We start from the raw sequence: 26,068 nt of genomic DNA on the forward strand, positions 1-26,068 counted from the left end.
GCACAGTTAATTTTTTCAAGGTCTGTCATTACTCTGAAAGAGTTTCCCTTCATTTTACTTAAGATAAATGCAAGAATCAGTTTAAATAGACAGAAGTCAATAAAGCATTATTCCTGTCCATCTCTCAATAATTGGAGGCTTCTTTATATTATTATTTCACGTCAAGAAGTTCCCTGGTATCTTAACTCAAGTACAAAATAATTGTCTCTTTAAGGTTGTGGCAAATTCTTTGGTTTGTTGGTTTTATTTTTTTAAGGTCGTAGAGACAAAACCCAGCTAAAATGCAGAAACTAAACATCTCTTTGCTAGAACAGTTTCCACTGTCCAAAATCATTATACACACACTGTATTATGTTTTACAGCTTACAGTATTTTACCATTGTTCTTTTAGGATATAACTTTAATGAAAAATTAACTTGTAACTACACAGGGCACAAGTAAGGTGATTCAAATTCTCTTCGATACTTGGTTATGAGAAAAGCCATGTTCAGGGATATTTGTAATTGAAAAGATAGATGAGATGACCCACAAATAAACTTACCTTTTAACACATTTAATATTGCACAATTAATGCACACAAGCTAATCTATGTTTGAAGCAATCATGAAAGATTTAACATAAGTTTTAGAAATCAAAGACATACGTTACTCACTGTAGATTACAACAAAAAATGAAAAAAAGTACTAGTCTTATACAGTAGAAATGGGCACATTCATTAGTTAAATGAAATGAAAAAGAGTGCAATGACTGTATTTTGTCTAGTTATTGAAATTTGCTTTAATTCCATCCTAAATTTTCAAGTTCTAATTGTTATAATGTTAAAAATCTGAAATGAAAATGATACTTTGAAATGGAATACCTTGTATCTAGAAATGAATTAGTAGTAGAGGATTAGTTTCATATGTTACTGTATGATACTAAATATACACTTTCACATATATTAACCAGTGAATCCTATTCTCTTTTGATAATTAAAAAAGCACTATTTATCAGTTCTTGGTAATCCATTTACTTTGAGAGAAATAAATTTTTTAACTTGGTAATGTCTGATTTATTGTATCAAGCATAAGGTTAAGTGTATGACTACTTACAGAAGTTGTATACTGTCTGTGCAGCTTGAATTTAAGTTCATAAATTGGTACCCTAATAATCAATATCTACCTAATGCGCTGCATAAACGGTGCATATTTCATTAATTTTGCATTAGTTCAACTATCTTAGAAATCCTGACTAGTATTAAAAGTGAAAGCATCCTGGTTAATGAATGATTTATTGCAACACAGTATACAAAGAAAACACTCAATTGCCTATTTGCCAGGTTGTAACAAGGTGAAATACCATTGATAATGTTTATTTATGCATTTATATAAATCCCTTAACCCTCTTCCACTGTATTTCTAATGTGATTATCCTAGTCAGATATGTTTCCATTTTCTCTGGCTCTATCTCACTATCCTTTTAACCTGCTAATTCTTTGTGTATTTAAGGACCATCTCCAACCATTTTCCTTTATTGTCTATATATTCATCTCTGCTTTTTTTCCTGCTCATTTCAGCCAATAAATTTTCTTGAATATTTGAGAGTCCCCAAACAAAAGCATGCGATCCATGTAGAAAAGAATTCCTGGGTTTAAACTCAGACTCCAACATTTTCTAGTTGTGTGATCTCTCTTTTTCAGTAACCTCATCTGTAAAATGGTGAGAATAGCAATATCTACAGCACTGAAACATGTATATTACCATATGTGAAATAGATCACCAGCCCAAGTTCAATGCATGAAACAGGGCACTCAAAGCTGGTGCACTGGGACGACCCTGAGGGATGGGATGGGAGGGAGGTGGGGGGAGTTCAGGATGGGGGACACATGTACACCCATGGCCGATTCTTGTCAATATATGGCAAAAACCACTACAATACTGTAAAGTAATTAGCTTCCAATTAAATAAATTAATTACAAAAACAATATCCACTTCTTAGGGTTTGTAGCTTAAGTGAAGAAAAATGCAAGAGAACTTTGAAACATGCTTGACACTACAGTAATATTTGCTATCATTATTCTTATGACCAACATCTTAATATAGGAAGCCAGACTCAAATTGCTATTTGCAGAAAAACCTGTTTCAATCTAATTAATATGATTGTTTTCATGAAATTATTGACTCTGTACAAAAAACTGAATAATTCTTAAAATATTTCTGTGGTATAGTTTAACATTATGTAGGAGAGAATTGTTAAAAGTTTGTTAGCCTATGCACTGGCCATTTTATTCTCTGGTTTATATTTTAAGGCAATAGTCAGATAAAAGAGAAAATTAAAAATACATTTATCAGAGAGTGACCCAAAAAGGCTAACCAAACCTTGTTTGTGATATGTTCTAAAAATGAGAAAAACTTAAAGTCCAAGGATAATAGAGTGATTCAAAAACTATTATATAAGCATGTAAGGAGAATGGGCAGATATAAAAAATACTTTAGGTGCTTATCTCTTAACATAGAAAATATGTGTTTTTTTTTTTTTTTTCCATATTAATAACATAGGCTTTGGGGCCAGATGGCTTGTGGTCAAATCTCAGCTCATTCAACCTATAACTCTGTGAGCTTGGACAAATAACCCCTCCAAACTTTTTTTTTTTCCCTAGGTAAAATAAGTTTGTGAGGATTAAACATATTATTAATTTGAAATATATAAATAGAATTTAACACATTAAAGACATTTCATAATAATAAAAGTATGAATTTTTACTTTTGCTGCACAAGAATGATATTTCAAAATTTTCTAGAACTTTCTTCATGGTATCTCACTTTTCAAAATGATCATCCTGAATTGAAAGATCCATTTTTTAAATAAAAATAATTAGTTATTTCTAAATCACAAACTCCGTAATCTCATCTAAGCTTTACGACTTTGTTTCAAATGCCTGTAGTTTTGATATATTGCTGTCTGTATGCATGCTAAGTCACTTCAGTTGTGTCCGACTCTTTGCAATCCTATGGATTGTAGCTCGCCAGCCTTCTCTGTCCAAGGGATGCTCCAGTTAAGAACACTGTAGTGGATTGCCATGCCCTCCTCCAGGGAATCTTCCCAAACCAGGGATTGACCCCGTGTCTTTTAAGTCTCCTACATTAGAAGCCAGGTGTGTTACCATTAGCGCCACCTGGGAAGCCCCATACAGCTGTCTTATTGTTGGGTCACCCTCATAGACTGCAGCACACCAGGCCTTCCTGTCTCTCACCATCTCCTGAAGTTTGTCCAAGTTTATGTCCATTGCATTGGTGATGCCATCTCATCCTCTGATGCTTTCTTCTCCTTCTGCCTTCAGTCTTTCCCAACATCGGGGATTTTTCCAATGAGTCAGCTGTTCATATCAGGTGATCAAAATACAGCTTCCGCATCAGTTCTTCCAAGGAGTATTCAGGGTATACTGCTGTCTGGATATTGCTAAATATGCAAACTCAGAAATTCCAGCTATGACCTCATAATCTTCTCATTCACATTAACTTTCTCTTCTGCAGTCCTTATATTTGTTACTATATTGCTATCCAGGAAGAATTAAAAAAATGATAGGCTCAGATTTCAATAACTTTCTCTTCCTAGTCTTTCATATCAAATCAGTTACTCTGAACTGAATGATATCCTCCTGGAAGGCTTACGTTGAAGACCTAACCCCTCAAGTGGCTATATTGGAGAAGAGACTTCTAGAGGCAATTAGGGTTGGATGAGATCATGAGGAAGGAACCCTTATGAAGGGATTGTGGCTTTATAAGAAGAGGAAGAGAGACACTGTTATCTCTGCCACATGAGGACAAAATTAGAAGGCAACGACCCAGGAAGAGTGTTCTCCACCAGGAAACTAACCTACCAGGAACTTGATCACAGACTTGCTAGGTTCCCAAACATCTACTGTTCAGACACCCATGCTTTACTCGGTTGATTTAGTCATGCTTGACTCTTTGTGAACCTATGGACTGTAGCCCACCAGGCTCCTCTGTCCACAGTATTTACCAGACAAGAATATTGGAGTGGGTTCCCATTAATCCAGGGATCAAACCCGAGTCTTTTGTGCTTCCTGCATTCGCAGGCTGATTCTTCACCATTGAGCCACCTGGGAAATCTTGTTTACCATAATCTAGTCTGTGATATGTTCTTATAGTAGCCCTGGCAGACTAGTTGCCAGGAATCTACTTATGCAGATTAGTTTAGGGTCTCTGTCTCTAATTAGAATATCACTACATCCTCCTCACTGTCTTTCTAAGGTATGAATGTTCCCTTTACAGTTTATCTATCAAACGTTACTGAACATTTCCTTCCAGAAAATAATTTGATAATATCATTCCTTTACAAAAAGCAAAACCAAATTTATCTTCATTTCCTCTTATTAATAGTAAAAACAATCTATGCTCCTTACTTTTAGCACTAATCAAGCACAAAATAGAAAAACACACAAATATTAGCTTTAGGAGTGCCTAGAACGTGATTAAAACATTATGGTTAAATGTGTTAGCTATCCCTGCTTAATTTAGCTGCTAAAACTAACATAGCAGATGCTGTTGATGCCCCAACACAATTCTTTTCTAAGGCACATGTGCTCAAATCCCAGCTTCTGTGAGTTTTGGTTAATAATTCATTGTTGCCCCCTCTATGGTGACCATCCTTTGACCAGATGGGAGCCTTCTAGCACTGGAGGCTACTTCCCACCCCTTTCCCCCACCCTATCTTCCTTGGACGAAAGGCCTCTGCCAATGATAAGTTTATACTAGGGTAGGAAATGACCCGCTTTTCCTCGGTGATGCACAATATGTGCTTTAGGCTTCTGTTTTGGATCAGAGATATTCCTACTTACCTGAATTCCCTAGCTTCTGTTTTGGATCAGAGATATTCCTACTTACCTGAATTCCCTAGCCTGCTTCCTATACTCCGTTTCCCTCATAGCATTTCCTTAATAATGACTTTATAAGAAATCCGTGTCTCAGGTTTTGCTTCTCAGAAACCCCAAATAAGGGAAACAATACTATCATTATTGCTCACAAGTTTGTAGGTCAGCCGGATGGTTCTTTGGGTCCTGGGTGACGATGCGTTTTATCTACGATTGCCTGTGGGCTTGGAAGGTGGCCCTGCTATTGTGCCTGGGCTTTCTCACATGGTTGGCGTTGACTGGCAGTCAGCTGCTCCGGGTCAGCTCAGCTCTCTCCCTGTGGTCGCTTACATCCCTTCAACAGGCTGACCTAGACATGTTTTCAGTAGATCACAAAGGAGCAAGAGAAAGAAGTCCAAAAAGTCTCTCCGACTCTCAGTCACCTCTGAACCATTTAATTCAAGGAAGCAAGTTACAAGCCAGCCTATCTTTTATTTCTGATCATAAAGTAAAAGAACTTTGGTGTTTGAAACCTTTATGTCTTCACTCAGTTTATAGTGTACCTTTTGTCAGAATGTCTTCAAAAGGAGTGAAAGAGTGACTGGTGGAGAAAGAATCTTCTTTGGTAAAGAAACCTGGATCCAGGTCATTGTTTGTTTGCATGCTCATCCTTCTTACTACATTGGGTTACTTTCCCTCAGAGAAGAGGTAAGTCCTATTAATGATTATGGTGAATTTATTTGTTTATTACTCAAAGACTCATTAAAATCTCATATGTACCCATCATTCTATTAGGCACTGAAGATGTAAATTTCAATCAATTTTTCCTTCTATATTTTTCCTATCCATTTCTTTTGAATTCACATTTACTTTACTTTACTTTTTTTTTTTAGAAAGATGTCACGTTCATTCTACTGTCAAACTTTTCAAAGTTCCATTACAAATCTCATTCCCATCAGTCCAGGCTCCATTATAGGTATATTTTGAAGCAGGTCCTTTTAAGTTCAACGATCATGTTAACTGACAAGTTAGAGACAGGAGTAATTAGAGCATGAAATATATACTGCAGGGTCACCTTACATGTGCAGTGTAAATCATGATCCAAAACACTAAATCACCCAGATTTTGACAAGGAGCCTTCAGCTAATTTCCTTATCTTTGGAGCAGTACACCCTTTAGCTTGTTAGAAGAAGTTGTTAATATTGGAAATGTATAAACAGGATGAGCCCATCCATGCATATAGGCACCTTCTTAAAGTAGAAATTTTCTCTTTCCCTTGCATAAGAGTTTACTGGAAAATCTTTTTCATTTATGCTCTTTGGTTATGTTCTGAATAAAGGGGAGGAAGAATTCTACTCTCTTATTTTGTATTCTTGAAATAGAATGTGGGAAGACCGAATGGTAAGTGAGACAGTCAAATTAGTTTTTATTGTTTCCATAGATTTTCATACTAAAGAGGAAATTTTTTCTTCTGAGGCTACTTTGAGAGAAAAGAAATAAAGGATTACTCAAAACTTATGTAAATAACTGAGACAGTGATGATTCTACCAAAAAATCCTTACTTCTTATGCTTATTGAGTTAAATAATATACAAAAGTATACCAGAGTGTGATATAAACTTTGATTAGAAAATACTTTTGAATGTTCCTACCTCTAACAAATGTGAGATTCAGTTCACCTTCACTACAAATATAAATATCACTTATAGAAGAGTGAATTGGTCATCCAAGATGTCAGAATACCCAGGCATAGTTTAGACTGCTATGATAGAAAAATATCATTTTCACTGTGAGTGCAGACTGTTTAATTTGTATCTATCTACCTGCAATGCAGGAGACCCCGGTTCGATTCCTGGGTTGGGAAGGTCCCTTGGAGATGGGAAAGGCTACCCATGCCAGTATTCTGGCCTGGAGAATTCCATGGACTGTATAGTCCATGGGGTCGCAAAGAGTCAGACACAACTGAGAGACTTTCACTTCACTTCACATGATTAAACAAAAGAACGTAAGTTTTAGAGCTAGACAAAGTTAGGTTTTATTTTGGGATGAACCATTTACTGAGTACTTTAGTAAATAATTTAACCACCCTAAATGTCTCGTTTCTTTTTCTGAAAAAATGGATGCTGATATCTCTTTTAAGAGTTTATTGTGAGGCAAAAAACAATCTAGACATCTAGCTTAATTTCTAGCATTGAATATGCAATATGTGCACTTGCTGCTGTTATTATTATTACGAATATTGTTTTATTGATGTTTTTATTATTGAGAAAGTAGTTCAAGGTAATAACTCTTAACATGCAATTTATTTTAACAAGTAATTCTTTTATAAAAAGTAAACAGCTAACTCCAGAATATTTGATAACCTGCCCTATGTTTAAGGTAATTAAAGATAACACTGGGAAGAAAAGATTTCTCTCTAGCAAGTAGGTATATACTCTAAAAATCTTGACCTCTTAAGCAACAATAATTTAGCAAAAGTCAAAGCAGTATTGATTTTTCTGAACTGAAAGGAGTTTTGCCCAATTAAATAAATTGTTAGCAATGTTTATTAAACTGTATTCCAGTTAACTCAAGTGACTGATTCCTAAAAACAGGCTATAAAAGAAGAAAATATGGTTCAGTGAATGTTGACTTAAATGTAGCATTTAAGTTTACTCCTTCTGAAGTAATATGAGGAAAACAAAATCAGGCAGGGTTCACTTTAACACTTTGAGTGAAATACCTTGTCAATTACTTGTTCTTTTGTTCTCTATTTGAAATTGTATGAAAGTAAAAATATTTTTTAAAGTGAAATAACAAAAAGAAAGTATATATAATCACCCTGCTCATTAATGTAACATTTTTCAATCTTACTATGTTATTTCTTCTAGAATGATCAAATGCTAGATTCATATAAACATTTAAATTAAGGTACTACAGGCAGATTTTCAAAGGAAAATAATATTCTGAAAGAAGCATGTCTTATGATAATGTTTAGAAATAAAGCTGGAAAACATTCTTTATCAAAAACTATTTTCATATGGGTAAAGAATTTTAATAAATTAATGATAAAAAGCATTTATATACTACTTAAACTCAGAAAGTAACTGTCTACTATGTAAATAAGCTTGACAGCATTATTACAGTCATTGTCATCCCAATTTTCATATTATATTATTAGATTAATTAAAATATTAATTTCTAGAGGTTCAGAGTAAAACCAATTACCATGATACTATTACCTGTATATATTTTAATGAAATTTTATAAATATACAATACATAGCGCAAGGAAAAGAAATGTTTTAAAAGCATAAAGACAGAAAACTATCAGAGATATATAATATATGAAAAACAACTGTTTATCTTTGTGTCATTGCTCAGTGACCAAGTTGTGTCTGACTCTTTGTGACTCCATGGACTGCAGCACACCAGGCTTCCCCCTGTCCATCACTATCTCCCAGAGTTTGCTCAAACTCATGTCCATTGAGTTGGTGATGCTATCCAACCATCTCCTCCTCTGTCCCCTGCTTTTCCTCCTGCCCTCAATCTTTCCCTGCATCAGGGTCTTTTCCCATGAGTCAGCTCTTCATATCAGGTATTTTGTTGGTTATCATAGTATTTAAGCTTAATGCATGAAATTTGAATTATAAATTCTTACATATTTCATAGTTTACTAACCAGGCTAATCAGTTCTAACTTGCAAAGTATATTTCCCTTCTTCCACTGTGTTAGAAAGCATACAAGATTTGTACAAGATATTCATAAAAACTGGAAAGTTTTTTTTTTTTTTGAGATTTGAATTATATCACTTTAACTGTATTTTGGTGTTTTACAAATTTCAAAAGAATTTGCAGGCTCAACCTACAACCTATTAAAGTATCTTGCCAGGCATACTAGCTTTTTTGAGTAATCATCTTTCCCTCTATAAACTATCTTCATAATGTCTTGAGAATTTTCATCATTAAGGCATACTAGAATTTTTTGAACAAGTTTCCCAGGTGGCTCAGTGGTAAAAAATCTGCCTGCCAATTCAGGAGCTGCAGGAGATGCGGGTTTGATCCCTGGGTCAGGAAGATACCCTGGAGGAGGAAATGGAGACTCACTCCAGTATTCTTGCCTGGAAAATCCCATGGATAGAAGAGCCTGATGGGCATGGAGAATTTTTGAGTGATATTCAGATGGTTTCCTGACAATAAAAGAGCCTTTAAAAGAAAACATATTTGAAACCTAGGTGAAAGTATGTCTATTTGTCCTTTCAGTGTCATATTGCATTATTAACAGGCCCATCCAAAGATTATTTGATTTTCTAGGAAAAAAAACAGATCTTTGTATTGACTTTATAGGCCAAGTGGTTAGAGCTTAGACACTGAAAAGTTACATGCTTACTTACAGATATCTGTCTAGTAGAAAATATATTACCAAAGATTATGATTTTCTTGTTAGGATACAAACCAGTTATGGTTTGTATGGGGTTTGTATGATCTTATTCTATTATTCTTATATAAAATAATGATCTTATTCTAATATTCCATTTAAATGCCTTTCCTTATAGACTATGCAAATACTTATTCATCAGATGTTCTTGGAATCAGCCTTCTCATAGTAACAGTCCCCTCATTAGTTAATGAGTTGAATAAAATCTTTGATATGCAATTATTCTGTATTTGTTCTGTATTATATTAATTCTGAAAATTATATTTTGATAGAATAAAGCTTGAAAAATCAGTGACTGCCTGTTAAATTTAAAATGATTAAAATTTATTAATTCAACTGAGTTTTTATTAAAATGAAATTTATTGCAAAATTAAATTTTATAAAATGTACTCATGATTTTAAAATTTAAAACACTGGTATAAACCCTGGAAAACTCACTGTCTTTAGTTTCTTCTATACAAGCTTCTATTGTCTTTAAGATCAGCTGAAGTATTATTTTGTTTTCTATTATTTATTATGTAAATCCTTCCTCACATCACCAGTAATCTATTATCATTGGATGTGCCTGTTTATAAAATACCCATTTTGCTGTATTCTTACAGTTCAGAAAAAAGAGACGAGAAAGAGAATGGATCTGATTGGGGGAATCTGATTGTTTCTGGAAAGTGAAGTGCAAGTCTGGTGGTGAATGTTAAGCGCCACTGGCTACAGCTCTTTGGAGCCATATTTCTTGTTCCTGTCAGGTGAGTTCAACAAGGTAGAAAAGTTATGATCTACCTGGAGGTTTCACTTGTAAAGGATGTTTACTTGTAAGGCCATTTGATGCACTCAGTGAACTGAAGAGCAAGCCTTTGACCTCATGACAAGTAAAGGAGGGACAGAATGAAATGCTGCATTCAGAGGGCGCAGCACTCTGTCAGAGCGCCGGCCAACTCCTGTTTAATTATTCAAAGAGCTCACACCATTAACGTCTTCAGGCTTATTAAATCCAGAGAGAAAACAGTGATTTACAGAGTGAAAAAAGAATGTGTAGTGTTTCAGTGCCTTAGAACTTAGTTGAACATAATGGATAGAGTTTATTTACAGATTTAAAAACTGTCCATTTGCTAATATTTTTTTATGAAAAGTGAAAAAATGAAAATGTTAGTCTCTCTAGTTATGTCTGACTCTTTGCGACCCCATGGACTGTAGCCTCTGTCCATGGGATTCTCCAGGCAAGAATATTGGAGAAGGTTGCCATCCCATTCTCCAGGGGATCTTCTCAACCCAGGGATGGGACCCAGGTCTCCTGCATTTCAGCAAATTCTTTAATGCCTGAGCCACCAGGAAAACCCATTTTCTTTGTTTGTTTATACTGTAATATAACATTTCAGCTGTGGAGAGAGGCCATTAGTAGTTATTAGAGAGTAAATGGTGATCATAGTAGTTACAAACTCAAAGTACTATTGGGAGACTTAAAGGAGGTAGTGTATGTAAAACTTGTGGTACTTTAGTTGGCAAACATTGAACACTCATATCATATACTGTTTTATTACAGACTATAGCAGGTTCAAAATAAAGGACTTTCTTTTTTATATACCCCGTCAAACTTTTCTGCTCCTATTTTTGGAATCTCACTCTGATTCTCTTGTGACATATTTTCTGCACTTGTTATTTTGGCTACCTTTCAACAGCATTATTAAGCAAAACAAAATGTGGCATGAATTCACTAGATCTTAAACAATCTGTATTATTTCCCCATACACTCATCAGAACCACACCTAATAGTGAATAAAAATACAATTATTAAGTAAGAATTATTTTTCAGCATTTTTTTTCAAATTCTTAAATTCAATGTGAAGCAAAAATGGAGGATATTTAAAATGGTGTTGAATGAATCAATTATTTGAAATAATCTGTTTTCTTAAAAATATCCTCAAATCTATCACATACCAACTTGATGGTACAAAAATTTTACATGACTGAACTACATTTGATTTTTGGACTGGATGAAAGAGTTCCGTTGAACTACATTCATGTATTGGGCTTTTCCAGCTGGTAAAGAATCCACCTGCCAATGGAGGGGGCGCAAGAGAAGTGGGTTTGATCCCTGGGTCAGGAAGATCCCCAGAGGAAGAAACGGCAACTCACTCCAGTTTCCTTGCTTGGAAAATTCCATGGACAGAAGCACCCAGCAGGGTTTAGTCCATGGAGCCAGACACATCTGGGTACACACACACACACAAACACACACACATCCATTTATGAGTTCTTAGATCTTCAAGCTGATGAGTAATTGCCAGAGGATAGAAGAATTTAAAGATTCTGAGAAAAGGGATGGATATAAGAGAGAGACTAGCCTGAGGTAAGAAACTGAATGTCCTCACCATTATGATAAGAGAAGAGGAAAGAGCATGCTTTCATATAGATAAAATGTGTAATAATAAATCATATATGCATATAAATACATGCATATCTATTACATTTCCAAGAGGGGATATAAAATATGTATAACCTTTCTTGAAACTATGTTCTTAATCATAAAACAACTTTTTTCCTGAATACAAAGTAACTTATGAGCAAGCATTGAAAAAATATTTTTCACAAATGCTGCCTTGAATGGAAGAATGATAGTTGAAAAGCATAAATGCTATTTGGACATAAGAAAAAAGTATATACATCCTTGCAGTTGGAAAGACTTGCAGCTGTTTATAGTACTTTTAAATTGTTTATTGATTGCATTATTTAATAAATATTTACCTTTTTTTTTAGTAAGAAGGTTAAAAAGATCTTTTGAACACTTTTTCTAAGTTTACTAGTGACTTTTATTGCATTTAGATGTTATTGTGCTTCATGCAGATAGGTGTGCCTGTAGAATCCATGTCCCTGTTGTGTCTTATTAATACATGATGTCTCTATCCTTTTTATTGATTTATAATCTTTAATGTTGCTTTCTCCTAGTATTTATTCTCCACATGCCTTGTTTTGACTATGCTTTTCATTTACTTGTTGATTCCCACATATTCAACTTAAAAAAAATCACTTTGTTTTGAGAACATTTGTTTCTGAAGGTAACATATATGGGTGTTAGGGCTTAATCTAGTATGATAGTATTTGTCTTCTAATAGATAAATTCCTTCCTTCATTTCATTTCTAGCTCTCTCTTTTTTCTTTGACATTTTAGTTTCATTCTATGCTAGAAAATGTTTTATGTGACTTTCCCAATTTTTCCATTTCCTGGCATTTAGTCAGATGTGAAAACACGTCAAATACATTAGACTCATAGTAAACTACAGAACAGTGAAAACTGTTCTAGAATTTAATACATAAGGCACCATCAGTAGTTGCTACTGTTAGAGTTTTCTTTGCGGGATAATCTATTGAAACATAACATTTCAGAGTAAAGTCATCTTTAGGTGTAGACTTCTGAAGAGAATCAAGAGTACAACAGTACAATATTTTTATAGGTGTTATTTGACAGGTTATGAGTAGCTGAAAACCATTTCTACACGTTTTTTTTTCAAGAGGCTTCAATGATGATGAATCATTACTTTCAACACTACTGTACTAATATAAAGTCCTAACAGCTTTCAAAATGGCCTTGGGAGAATTTGAACCACAAGTTGGTCCAGGATATATTCCATTTCTTTGTTGGTTCCCTTATCCATCTCAGTACTTTGGTGAATTTGAAATTGATCGTAAAGAGTACCAGAAGCTGAGAGATGGATATACTTCTGTTCAGAGCCCCTTATTAAGTCACATTTCTTCATATATAAAAGAAACTCATCTAACATTCCAGGAAATTTAAGTTTATGGTTAAAAGAAATAGTTTGAAAATCTAAATCTAAAATCTAATCTAAACAACATAAAACTGTTTAGAAATCTACAAATAGATTATAAATTTATGCGTGTGCTGAAATGGCATTTTCCCATAAGTCATTAATAGAGAAGGGAGCCTAAAGATCAAACATCACTTTGAAGGCTTAACTTTGGTTTCCATTTTCTCTTGAGGAAAATACATTTTTTATTCTTCTGGTAACCTGTAATTAACTGTAGCAACCTATGATATTAATCAGTGCATGCTGCATCTGGTTGGTTATGCAAAGTTGCCGCCCCCAAAGTCAATTAGCTTAAGCTTTCCATCAGAAAGTTAACCAGTTTCAGGTTGCTGTGAACAATGCCATGTTGATAAATTAGACAAAGGGACCCAACATATTTTTTCAGTTTTTCTAGTATTCCCATGATTGCTGAATTTTTTTTAAGTCAACTATTAAGGTCAATGTTTCCACACTCTATTATCATAGAGATGCAGTAGTCTCTGATTTTATAATCCTAAAGTTGGGCTATCTTATTATTGTGTTATTATAGATTATTAACATAAGCTATCACAACCCCATAACTCTCAGTTGTTTGGTCACCTGCTTCTTCTTGGTTCACATATTTTACAGCATGTATCTGTTTCTTTTCATTCAACACCTGAATTACCTAACTTGAATTTTTATGTTATACCTGCTTTAAAATTGAATTGTTTTATCTGAAATATATTTATCTATTAAGATGTCAAAATCATAAGTGAAATATATTAATTCAGTTCTTTCATTTTTAATTTAGGTATTCATATACTTGATTTTCAAGCTTAGTGCTTATTTTAAGTCAGAGATGCCTTTATTTGTTCTGACATTATCAGTTCCTAAACATTTTATCTTTAATTACTGTTAATTTGTATTTTTTACTGTAATTCTTTCCCATTAATTAATGTTTACATTTTATCTCTCTTGATCAGATGATTTTACTTTTATTACAAGTTAACTATTACTTCTCCCACTGAAAGGCAATATTTATACTGACTCATGCTCTTTAATTCTCTTGTAATCCCTTTCTCTACAGAAAAGATGTTAAAAATATTAATACTTTAAATATCTCCCCATTTCACCTTTCATACAACACCTATGGAACAACTTGAACTTAATTTTCTTCATGCTTCATACCTACCTTGCATTTTGACTAAAATAATATAGTCCTTACTAGAATATCTTTCTGTGAGTCTTATGCTGCTGTCGGACAATACCAGAAAGTATATATTCATCCATTTCTATAAATAGTATATACATATAAATCCATGTGTGCATGCATACTAAGTGCTTCAGTCATTTCAGAAATTCTGATGCTATGGACTGCAGCCTACTCGGCTCCTCTGTTCATGGGATTCTCCAGGCAAGAATAATGGAGTGGGTTGCCATGCCCTCCTCCAGTGTATCTTCCTGACCCAAGGATCAAAGGCATCTCTCTTACATCTCTTGCAATGGAAGGTGGGTTCTTTATCACTAACACTGCTTGGGAAGCCATATAAATTCATATATATAAATCCATTTTTATAAATAAATGTATATATGATTATATAAAGTTTTATATTATGTATGAATGTATATAAAAGAAATGTAAATATAAAATCATATATAATATACATTATATATTATATCTATTTATTTACACAGACAAACTTGTCTGTGTGTAAACTACACAAATATCAGCTTATTTACACCATTGTTCATAAGTACTATCAATCTACTATACCATCTTCTCTTCATTGCTACATTTTGAGGCCTCATTTGGTCAATGTTTGGTTTGGTAGTAGGTTGTTAGTTTTTAATTCCCAAGCATTTTTCTTAGGCATATAGTTGAGGATTGCACTTTTGAAATCTGGCATCTCTTGCTAGCTGCCAATAATACAAAATGTCAGATTTATTTTCATCTGCTTGTAGCTTATCTTTACACGTGGAGGATTGTAAAGCTATTTCTCTATCATTAGAAATGATGTGTTTTATCAGGATAGGTATTCTTTCTCATCAGAACACCCTAGAACTCAATGACCTCTCTGAATGTGAAGACATGGTTCTTTCAGCTCAGACAACTGCCTTCAATCAAGTGTTCTGCTTTTCCTGATCCTCCATCTGTCCCTTTCCTCCCTTTGAAACTTCTATTCTTTTCTTGCTAATTTTCTTGAACCTGTTAATTCACTAATTTCAGTCTCAAATTCTTCTTATTTAATCCAGCTTCTGAGTGTGTCTTCTGAAGTGCTTAAAACAAATCAGGTGTCCATCTGTCTCCAGCAGGTCTTTTTCTCTTCCCGTGTGTTTAAAACTTTCCATCTTATGTTTCTCTCTGGCTCCTGAGATCTCCTACAAGGAGATCCAACCAGTCCATCCTAAAGGAGATCAGTCCTGGGTGTTCATTGGAAGGACTGATGTTGAAGCTGAAACTGCAGTACTTTGGCTGCCTGATATGAAGAACTGACTCATTTGAAAAGACCCTGATGCTGGGAAAGATTGAAGGCGAGAGGAGAAGGGGACGACAGAGGATGCAGTGGTTGGATGGCATCACCAACTCAATGGACATGAGTTTGAGTAAACTCCATAGTGAAGGACTCTGGTTTCTGTAGGATGCCCTCATCAGTGAGGTAAGTGGCAAAAAGGAAAATTATGATTTTTCGTCTGTCCTCCTGTGGTTCCAGCTTTCTTGTTATCTTCTCTTCCTGTTTCTGAACTTCAACTTCCACCATTAGAAGAAGAAACACCCATGCAGAGACTATTTAGTGAACTCTCATATTTCCATGAGTCATTTTCTGTAATAAATATCTCACTGATTGAGTTCCTCTGGTTGAACCCTGACTGAGAAAAAATGAATAGAAAAAAAAGACAAGAAATGTGAACAAATCTAAATGGAATAAAAACACAAATTGAGTCACCACTTTTGAAAATCAAGGACTTCTAACCTAATTCCCAGATTTGAACCAATACATAGACACTAGAGACCCTGGAATAAAGGAGCAACTGAATTGCCTTAAAGGTGGAGCCTGGTAACACAAACGCAAATACATAATGGAAATAGTCTCCCCAGTTTTCCCCAAGGGGTCTTGTGAACATTTTCAGGGTAATTTGCTTTAGACAAACAGAAGTGTCCAGATCTTTTAAGTGTTATTCAAGGCATACCTCTGAACTGACATGAATTTTTGATCATCTAAAAGGTTGCCACACAACTTTGGTCAGAGTGTCGGCTTATGGAGGTCAGTTGAGAAATAAAATCTTGGCCTGAATCCATCTCTTAGTGCCCTAAGTAAATGTGTAAATACATTCTGTAGTTATATCTCCAAATTCCAAATATATTGTTAAAATATCTCCATATCTGGCAGAATTTCTACTCTGCTTTCCTGAACCATTGGAGCAAAGTCTGTTATGCTACAAAATACAAGTGAGGTCTCTGATTCCATTACATCCAAAAATGAAACAAACCAAACTAAACAAAAAAATCCGTGATGCAACCTCAAAGAATGATTGTTGCTATTGTTGTTTAATCACTCAGGTCCAACTCTTTGTGACCCATGGACTGCAGCAAGCCAGTCTTCCCTGTCTTCACTGTCTCCCAGAAGTTGCTCAAACTCATGATGCTAGCAAAGAATGATACTATCATCAAAGACTTGAAAGATATAAGAATAGTGAGTTCTAACTTATTTCCATTTAAAATGCCATTATGGCTGTGAAGAAATATCATTGCTGGAGAATGAAAGGGAATTATTGGAAACTTGATTAGAAATTGCTTCCAATTCCAACTGTCATTTCCGATGCACTCTATATACTGGATCAAATAGCATGAAGGTGATTTGTTGTTCAGTTGCTCAGTGGTGTCTGACTCTTTGTGATCCCATTGACTGCAGCACGCCAGGCTTCCCTGTCCTTCACCATCTTTCAGAGCTTGCTCAAACTCATATCCATTGAGTCAGTGATGCCATTCAACCATCTCGTCCTCTGTTGTCCCCTTCTCCTCCTGTCTTCAATCTTTCCCAGTATCAGGATTTTCTCTAATGAGTCAGCCCTTTTCAGCAGGTGGCCAAAGTATTGGAGCTTCAACTTCAGTACCAGTCCTTCCAATGTACATTCAGGATTGTTTCCTTTAGGATTGACTGGTTTGATCTCCTTTCAGCCCAAGGGACTCTCAAGAGTCTTCTCCAACATCACAGTTCAAAAACATCAATTCTTCAGCACTCAGCTTTCTTTAGAGTCCAACTCTCACATCTATACATGACAACTGGAAAAATTATAGCTTTGACTAGATGTACCTCTTTTGGCAAAGTAATGTCTCTGCTTTTTAATATGCTGTCTAGGTTTTTCATAGTTTTTCTTCCAAGGAGCAAGCATCTTTCAATTTCATGGCTGCAGTCACCACCTGCAGTGATTTTGGAGCCCAAGCAAATAAAGTTGGTCACTGTTTCCATTGTTTCCCCATGTGTTTGCCAAGGAGTGATGGGACCATTTGCCATGATCTTTTTTTGTGTGTGTTGAATTTTAAGCCAGGTCTTTCACACTCCCCTTTCACCTTCATCAGTTGTAGCTGATAAAAAGCTAGTAATGTGATAAATGCTTGCATCTATATTTTAATTAGGAAAGATCACCAGAGAGTGTGCTTTCATATGACATAAAATACAGTATGTCTTCACATTATTACTTTGGGAATATATCAGCGCTATTCTATATCACAGTGTAGTTCAATAGAATCTTATTCCACCATTCCTTTGAATATAATACTATCATACCAGAATGATATCATAGAAATTGGATCATTGGTGGTCAATACATGGAATATAACCTTTAGAATGTTTGTAAGATGTATGTGCCAAATGGTGGAAGATAAACAAGCTTCATGAATATTCAGAAATGAAGACTGTTATCCAAGAAGTCACTAAGAAGAACTGCCCTTAAGTAGGGCTTGTGCAACTGAGTGATGGGATTCCCTGGGAGCTCACATGGTGAAGAATCTGCCTACAATGCAGGAGACCTGGGTTTGATCCCTGGTGGGGAAGATCCCCTGGAGAAGGGAATGGCTACCTACTCCAGTATTCTTGCCTGGAGAATTCCACAGATAGAGGAGCCTGGCAGTCTATAGTTCATGGGATCGCAAAGAGTTAGACATGACTGAGCAACTAACACACCCAACTATGTGTGATGAATCTCCAGCTGCAAAGACTAAAGCTAAATTCCTAATAGGAGGTCATTTCCCAAGAGAACCACCCAGATACCTGATGGTAGTTGTATTATATTTAACCTCTTCCTTCCATCACATAGGGCAGAAAGACAGGGACAATAAATAATTTCCTAAAATGGTCACTCAAGTTTAAACGTTTTTGCCTGCCACAAGTTCTTTCACGATCACTCTTACTTACCTTTTATGTACTTTATTTAACGCTGTGGTGTTCACACAACAGAGTTCCTGAACAAATAAATTATTTTACAGTCAATGAAGAAAGAGAATTTGCTTACTATCATGAAGTTTCTTGTTTATCTTATATACCCCCATTGCTAGAAGCAGCAGGACCAATATAAATTGAGAGGGGCCCCGAGAACTTAGCTGTTATGCCAGTTGAATGACAAAAACTTGTCACACTACAGTGACTACCATATACCAAATGTATACCAAATATTGTAATAAATGTAAAAGTTTCGGATTCTCTTCTTGCCTCTAGTAGTAGTAGTAGTGCACGCATGCTCAGTTATGTCTGACTTTGTGATCATGTGACTTTGATCATGCTCAGGCATGTGACCTTGTGATCCCATGCCCATGGACTGTAGCTCATCAGGCTCCTCTGTCCATGGAATTTTTTTTTTAATTAATAAGTTTTTAACTAACTGGTTAGGTTCACTCAAATCAGTATAAATCAGTAAATTTGTAAATTACTCAAATCAGTATATTTTGTATGTTGTAAAAAGAGGAGAGATTGTTTCTAGAAACAAGAGAAATATTCAAGGTGTTCCAGAAAGATCCAATGATTAAAACTTTACAACAAACATTTTAAACTCTATTTAGTTTTAAATAGAATGCTCGCTTTAAAAATATCTGAGAAAGTTTTTATGGATGTTAAGTGATTATGTGTAGTTATTAGTGGCTATTAGATGCACATATTTGTGATTTCATCTGTCAGTTTATCATATAAAAGGTGTGTGACACATTGAACTTTTGACCATTACATCATTTTAATGTGTTTTTTATTTTTATTTAAATATATTTTTGTTTACAATGTTCAAAGAAGAAATTCTTAGTAGCTTAGGGCAAATTTCATATTTTGCCAATATTTTGAATATTTTTTTGAATTCACTAAACTTTAAAAGAACTTTATGCCTGAAAAAATTGATTAATATACAGCAAGATCCATGATTCTAGTGACTAATGAGAAATGAGCTCTTCTTTCATTCTTGGCTGATTAAGATCTCATAGTAATCCTCTATTTTTGCCATGCAGGTGAAAATCAGATTTGAATAATTATGTTGGCAAAATAAACAGCTGCTAAACTTTCCAAACTGAGCATAACAAACTTAATAAAAAATCAAGCTTTAGGAGTTAATATGGGCATAGGACTTTTACATTCTTTGGAGAAACAAGTAAAGAAAATTACCAAATATGAGAGAAATTATTTTTAACGAAGTCAGAATAAGGATAACCATAAAACTGTCAGAGCAAGGATGGGAACATTATAAATCACACATTATTGTGTTTTAATTATGACTGTCTTTGACAAGACTAAGTAAATTCTGATAAGCTCTCAAAAACAGACCAACATTATCAGTGTGCATGAGACAATCATGCATTTTATTTATCTTCTGCTCATAGACTAATCTCATGGAATTTATATTTTTTAAGAATTGGTTTTCTGCCAAAATGTTCTTCATTTAATGGAATTTTATTGTAGGATCTAGAACATTAATATTTTAAAGGACAGAATTAATATACAGAAATATTGTTTCCTCCCTCCAACAATTTAGATGCCTCTATAGAGGTCTGAGATAATTTAGGATTACAGACTTCTAAAGAGAAATAATCCTGTTATTTTCTTGATGAAAAGTCTATGTGGATAGTTTTCAAATTTAAGAAATAAATATATGTATATAGAGATGGTTATCAATGTCAATAGACTAATAGTAACCTCATGAACATATTGATTTTACTCAAAATCTGAGTTTTTGAATCAGTAAGGTAGAAATTTTGCTATTGTTGTTTCTGAAGAGCGTTTCCTTGTGTTTTTCAAAATATAGCATGTAAAGAAATTCAAAGTGACTCTGGTTGAAGTTTGAGTGGGAGATCTGTAGTCCACCCTACTAAGTTCAGTTCCCCCAAATTCTTAAAAATATGCAATAATCCCCCAAGCGTGACAGAGTAGTATGAAGAGATTAAAGCATTTTTAAACATTTGTACATGTAATAAGAAGTGATGAAAATTATATGATCAAATATATTTTCTCTCATGTCAGGACACACACAAATACAAATACTGGTAGCTCAGACGGTAAAGAATCTTCCTTCATTGCAAGAGACATGGGTTCGATCCCTGGGTCAAGAAGATCCCATGGAAAAGGGAATGGCTATCCACTCCAGTATCCTTGCCTGGAGAATTCCATGGACAGAGAAGCCTGGGAGGTCACAGTTCATGGGGTCAAAAGAGTTGGACATGACTGAATAAGACTTCCACTTTTTCACGTAGATTTGCTCTCATGCCAGGACACACACACTCCATGCACTCACTCACTCCTCAAGTCAGTTCAGTTGCACAAGTGTCCTTAAGATTTGGCAGGGAAAGAGCAGAATTGCGATAGGAGAAAGGATAAATGCAACTGGAAGAAATCTTCCAACAATCTTGAGTTGTGGATGTTGCATAGTAATCTCTTCCAGAATTTGAGAAAAGATTGAAGTATGCTTATGATTTACATTTCAAGCTTCTAGATCAGCTTATCTTAAACTTTTTATTTCTCTTTCCATATCTCTTCTATGAACAAGACTGGTAATATTACTTGTGAAAATTTCCCATATATGTTATTTTCAATGGCTGACGCCTGTGATAAGATCTCTTGTTAAGATCTCTGAAGGGTCTGAGATTTTACCCTACTTGCAAACTAACAAGTTAGCATGGCAGAGTTTCAGAGATATTAGCAGAAGATCTAAAACCTCAGGGTCAGAAACAGACAGCAGTTTATTGCTCATTGAAATTAAAATAGCCAGAGCATCAGCATTTGCCTTGATTTCTCAAGCCCTAATTTCAAACAGCTAATGTGAAGAGAAGTGATACCTGCCTACACTGTGGATTTTATTATACAGAATCCACGATGGACACGTACACACTGCTATATCTAAAATGGATAACCAGTAAGGCCCTACAGTACAGCACCAGGAATTCTGCTTGATGTTATGTGGCAGCCTGGATGGGAGGGGAGTTTGGAGGAGAATGGATACATGTATGCCTGTTCCCTGACGGGTCTGTGGTAACGAATCTGCCTACAGTGCAAGAAACTCAGGAGATGCAGGTTCAATCCCTGGGTCAGGAAGATCCCCTGGTGGAGAAAACGGCAAGCACTCCAGTATTCTTGCCTGGAAAATCCCAAGGACAGAGTCTGGCAGGCTATTGTCCATAGGGTCGCAAAGAGTTGGACACCACAGAGTGACTGAGCTTGCACGGATACATGTATATGCATGGCTGAGTACCTTTGTTGTCCACCTGGATGACTATACTCCAATACAAAATAAAAAGTTTTAAAAAGTATATAAAATATCAATTAGTAAGCATGCCTGTCGCATGTTCCACAGAGATATACTCTATTCCTCAAGACTCCAAACCAAACTGCTTCTGCTTCCAAGTGGAGGGAGTTGCTGGAGGACATGCTATCTCTGTTATCCAAGACTTTGCTGTTCAGACATCCTTGAAAAGATGGTTCAGAACAAAAGCAATTGTACCTCTACTTACAAGACATTCAAAAATGCAAGAGGCTCATGGACAATCGCTTCCCAGTGAAAATGTCACTTTTTTTGTTTTAAATAAGAGAAACATCTAAAAGTACTGCTAGGGAAAGTCAAAACCACGCACTCAGGGAAGTCTTGCTGAGACACTCTGGGTCCATAGAGGACTGCCCTTCTCCACAAGGGTTCCAGCCCTTTCTTTCTTTCTTTTTTTTTTTTTTGACATTTTATTTTATTTTATTTTCTAAGTGGCTTTTGCCATACATTCATATGAATCAGCCATGGGTGTACATGTGTTCCCCATCCTGACCCTCCCTGCCCCCTCCCTCCCCATTCATCCCTTTCTTTCAAACAACGGCAACACTAAACATATTGTGATGTGGTTGTCACCAAAATATTCATCTTCTGAATTATTTTAAAAGTAAGGTTTCAGCTTATCAGCTTATAACAACTATTCTGATGTATACTGAATTCACAATGACAACTTAATCTCTATTTTTCACCATCCATTGATATCCAATGAAGTGAAAGCATATAGCAATAAGACATTGTAATCACTATCTGCAATGTTAAGAAGCAAACATTTATTTTTCATATACCTGCTTTTCAGTTCCAAAGAGCCAATGACTGTGTATACAAAACTGAATCAAACATTCTACATCTATTACTAAATATATCCTTGCAATCCCAGGCAAGAATTACAAAGCTAAACTCTCAAGGCCACCAGTAGTATTTTTTCCCAACAAATATGAAGATGACTTCAGATAATTATTTTTTATAATTTTGGGGAATTCTCTCTAACTATGACTTTTAAGTTTAAGTAAAATATGTAAAACCTGCAAATATATTTTTAAATGGAATCCTAATTGATTCACACTAGCACTATAATCATATAATTGTTAGCTTTATAATTGATTCTTAATTGCTCATATATGTAATGCTTTCACTACTAATCATCATAATGAAAATATAATATTAATAAATTACATATTGTCACAGTTTAAATTCCTTGGAATACCGTGAACTGTGTCTCATTTTTTTTTTTTTAATAAAATATTTGTGGGATAAGTGAGATTTAGCATGTGATTTTAGAAATGGTGGAGACTGGAACTGACTTTTTTTGCCCAACATATTGGAAGTTAATTAGAGACTTGATGCATATGAATGTACCACACCAAATCAGCTTGTTCTATCCTTGCTAGCCCTGGAATTCAGATTCCTCTGCTATTTCCATTGGTCCTTATTCTTTGGGTCCTAGTGAATGTGCCGATGCTAAGTTGGCAGTGAAGAGCTGATCGGCTGGTGAAATACGCAGTAGTTAATAATCAGCTTCGGAGCTAGCAAATGTTAAGATCATGAAACTTTAGGATTAATGAAGGTTGTAATGTACCTTCTTAAAGGACTTGTTGTTGCTTAGTCACTAAGTCACATGTGACTCTTTTACGACCCCATGGACTGTTGCCCACCAGGTTTCTCTACCCATCAGATTCTCCAGGCAAGAATACTGAAATGGGTTGCCATTTCCTTCTCCAAGGGATCTTCCTGACCCAGGAACCAAACACCCATCTCCTACGTCTCCTGTATGGCAGGCAGATTCTTTACCCCTGAACCATCAGGGAAGCACTTTAAAGGACTTACTACATTTTAAAAAACTACCCCTCCTCTAAATAGCTAGAGGCCAGAAGCATAAAGAGTAGTTAAATCCTACAAAGCAAATGATTTAAGCCCTAAATTTAAATCCTGCTTTTTTAATCTTACAAAGATTGCACAGTTATTTTTACTTCATAGTTTTAATGGAAACTTGGCTATTCCTGAAATTTGATTAAGAATCTGACTCAATTCTAGTCAAAATATTTAAAGTAGATATTGGTTTACTTGCTGAAAAAATAAAGAGGAGTAAATGTACTCCTCACATCAAGAAACTTGTAGTATGGGGCAAAGGTAGCAAGTAACTGGAAAAAATAAAATTGTCTATTATACAGATGAATTGTCTCTCTTATATAAACTCACTTGTTTTGCCTACTTTTATTAGTACTAGAATTTCACCAATTTTTGTTTTATCTCCATAGTTTAAAATAATTTTTCAAGAGTTAAGGTTAATGATACTTTATATCAAAAGTATACACTTTTTATCCTGAAGGCATCAACTAAAAAATGGTAATGATCAAAAATTATATGCTGTCAGAGAAACAAAAGTTGTTGCAACCAAGTTCAGTCTATTTTAAAAGTTCATGGAACAGCAAGGCATTCTAAAGAAATTTAGTGATAGACAGCTTGACTTCAACCTTTGCTTGTCCTCCCTCTTTCAGGACAACCTCAGCATATTGGTCAGAATATCATTATTTTTTCCATTTACTTTCTGAACTTGTGACTGAGTCAATCACAGTGATTGAATAAATAGCAACACTAACATTAAATTACAGTACAATCTGCATGATGGTGAAATTGGGATGTAAGTGATGCACTTTATCAGCTTTGCAGAGTAATTCATTATAAAAAAAATATATCCAGTGATAAGTAAAATGTTTCACTTTTCAGTATCACTAATAAAGGAACATGTCTGCCAATGTATTAATTAATGAAACAGATTTTACTATTTTCTGCCAAATAAACATATACTTTCATTCCTAGAATAGTATCATTTATTTAAAAGCATCAAAAGTGGTGAAAATAAGTAATTTGATTGGTATAATTATTTCTCCAGGCTTCCCTGGTGGCTCAGATGGTAAGGAATATGCCTGCAGTGCAGGAGACCTGGGTTCAACCCCTGCATCGGGAAGATCCCCTGGAGAATGGAATGACTACCCACTCCAGTATTCTTGCCTGGAGAATTCCATCGACAGTGGAGCCTGGAAAGCTACAGTCCATGGGGTCACAAAAGAGCTGGACATGACTAAAGCACTTTCATTGTCACTGTTTCTCCAGTGCCATCTTTGATATTAGTAAAAGCTTTTTAAAATCGTAGTAAATTCTGATTACTATTTTTCTGCTACCACTAGTAAGATATAATTTTTCTCTGAGTCTGACCTTACTTGATTGCCATCTAAAATGCAGTTTTCAATGAAATTAAAAATAAAAGAAATCTATAACCTGCATCTTTAATTCAATACTACATAATCATTAGATCTTACCAAATAGAAAAGCGAAGCCAAATCATTCACTTTTCAGTATTTATTACAATATTATACATTTCTAAGAAAGCTATTATATTAAAACAAAATCTAACTTTAACTTTTCATAATGCTTTTATTGCCATAAAATTTTTAATTAATTTCATTGCAGCTCTATTAATATAGTCCAACTTATTTTCTGGCTCTAAGTGTTCAAATAATTTTTACCTAAAATTCAACCTATCTAAGCTTCTATCAAAACTTGAAATAACCAAACCTCACAAACCTACAAAAATAAAATAGAAAATGTATGGGGAAGTTTAAATGATGATATCCAGAAGTGCTATGAACCATAACTCATTGACATTAGTATTTCTGTAGCTGGGAATCATTGAGGGGCTTTTTACTTAGGAAGGTATGTTTGCCATCTGATTCTCACTTCTTTTTTGACCTTCAGGCAAATCAAAAATTGAACACATGTATTCTATAAACATTGGGGACCATATATGAAAAGGATTATTTACTTAATCACCTGTTCCTAGGTTAGCACTCCATAAGAATCAGCACAACTTCAAATTTGGCCCATATATGAGTACATAAAAATGGATGATATAATAGTTCTAGCCCACAATAGCTTAATATTTATGTCAATCACACACTTGACTTTTTAATTAAAGTATCCATAGTTCCATATTGTAGAGGAATGATCCCTGAACCAGGAATAAAAAAGTCTGAGCTTCCATTTGGACTCTGCTATTTGCTGACTTATGTGATTGTGAGATGAATTCTTAACAAGATCTGGTACAAAATAAGAACTCACAAGATATTGATTCAGAATTTGAAACTGACTAATGGAGACAAATATCCAGATAAAGGAATGGTGATGCATTAGTTTTCTGTGCTGCATAGCAAACAACCACACATTTAGCAGCTGAAGACAGTG

The 26,068-nt window shown here is 34.8% G+C and overlaps 1 long non-coding RNA gene across 2 annotated transcripts; it reads left to right on the plus strand.

Annotated features, from left to right (window-relative positions):
- Positions 1 to 5,142: 5,142 nt before the first annotated feature.
- On the plus strand, positions 5,143 to 24,780 carry LOC122687403. Of its 2 annotated transcripts, none has more exons than XR_006339137.1 (3): positions 5,143 to 5,560; positions 9,869 to 10,009; positions 24,720 to 24,780. It is a non-coding gene; the product is annotated as an uncharacterized LOC122687403 (long non-coding RNA). The 2 variants fall into 2 exon arrangements; XR_006339136.1 differs by lacking the exon at positions 24,720 to 24,780 and adding an exon at positions 14,402 to 14,457.
- The last annotated feature ends 1,288 nt before the right edge of the window (positions 24,781 to 26,068 follow it).

Source organism: Cervus elaphus, chromosome 31, assembly GCF_910594005.1.
Source record: "Cervus elaphus chromosome 31, mCerEla1.1, whole genome shotgun sequence".
Taxonomy (NCBI): Eukaryota; Metazoa; Chordata; class Mammalia; order Artiodactyla; family Cervidae; genus Cervus; species Cervus elaphus.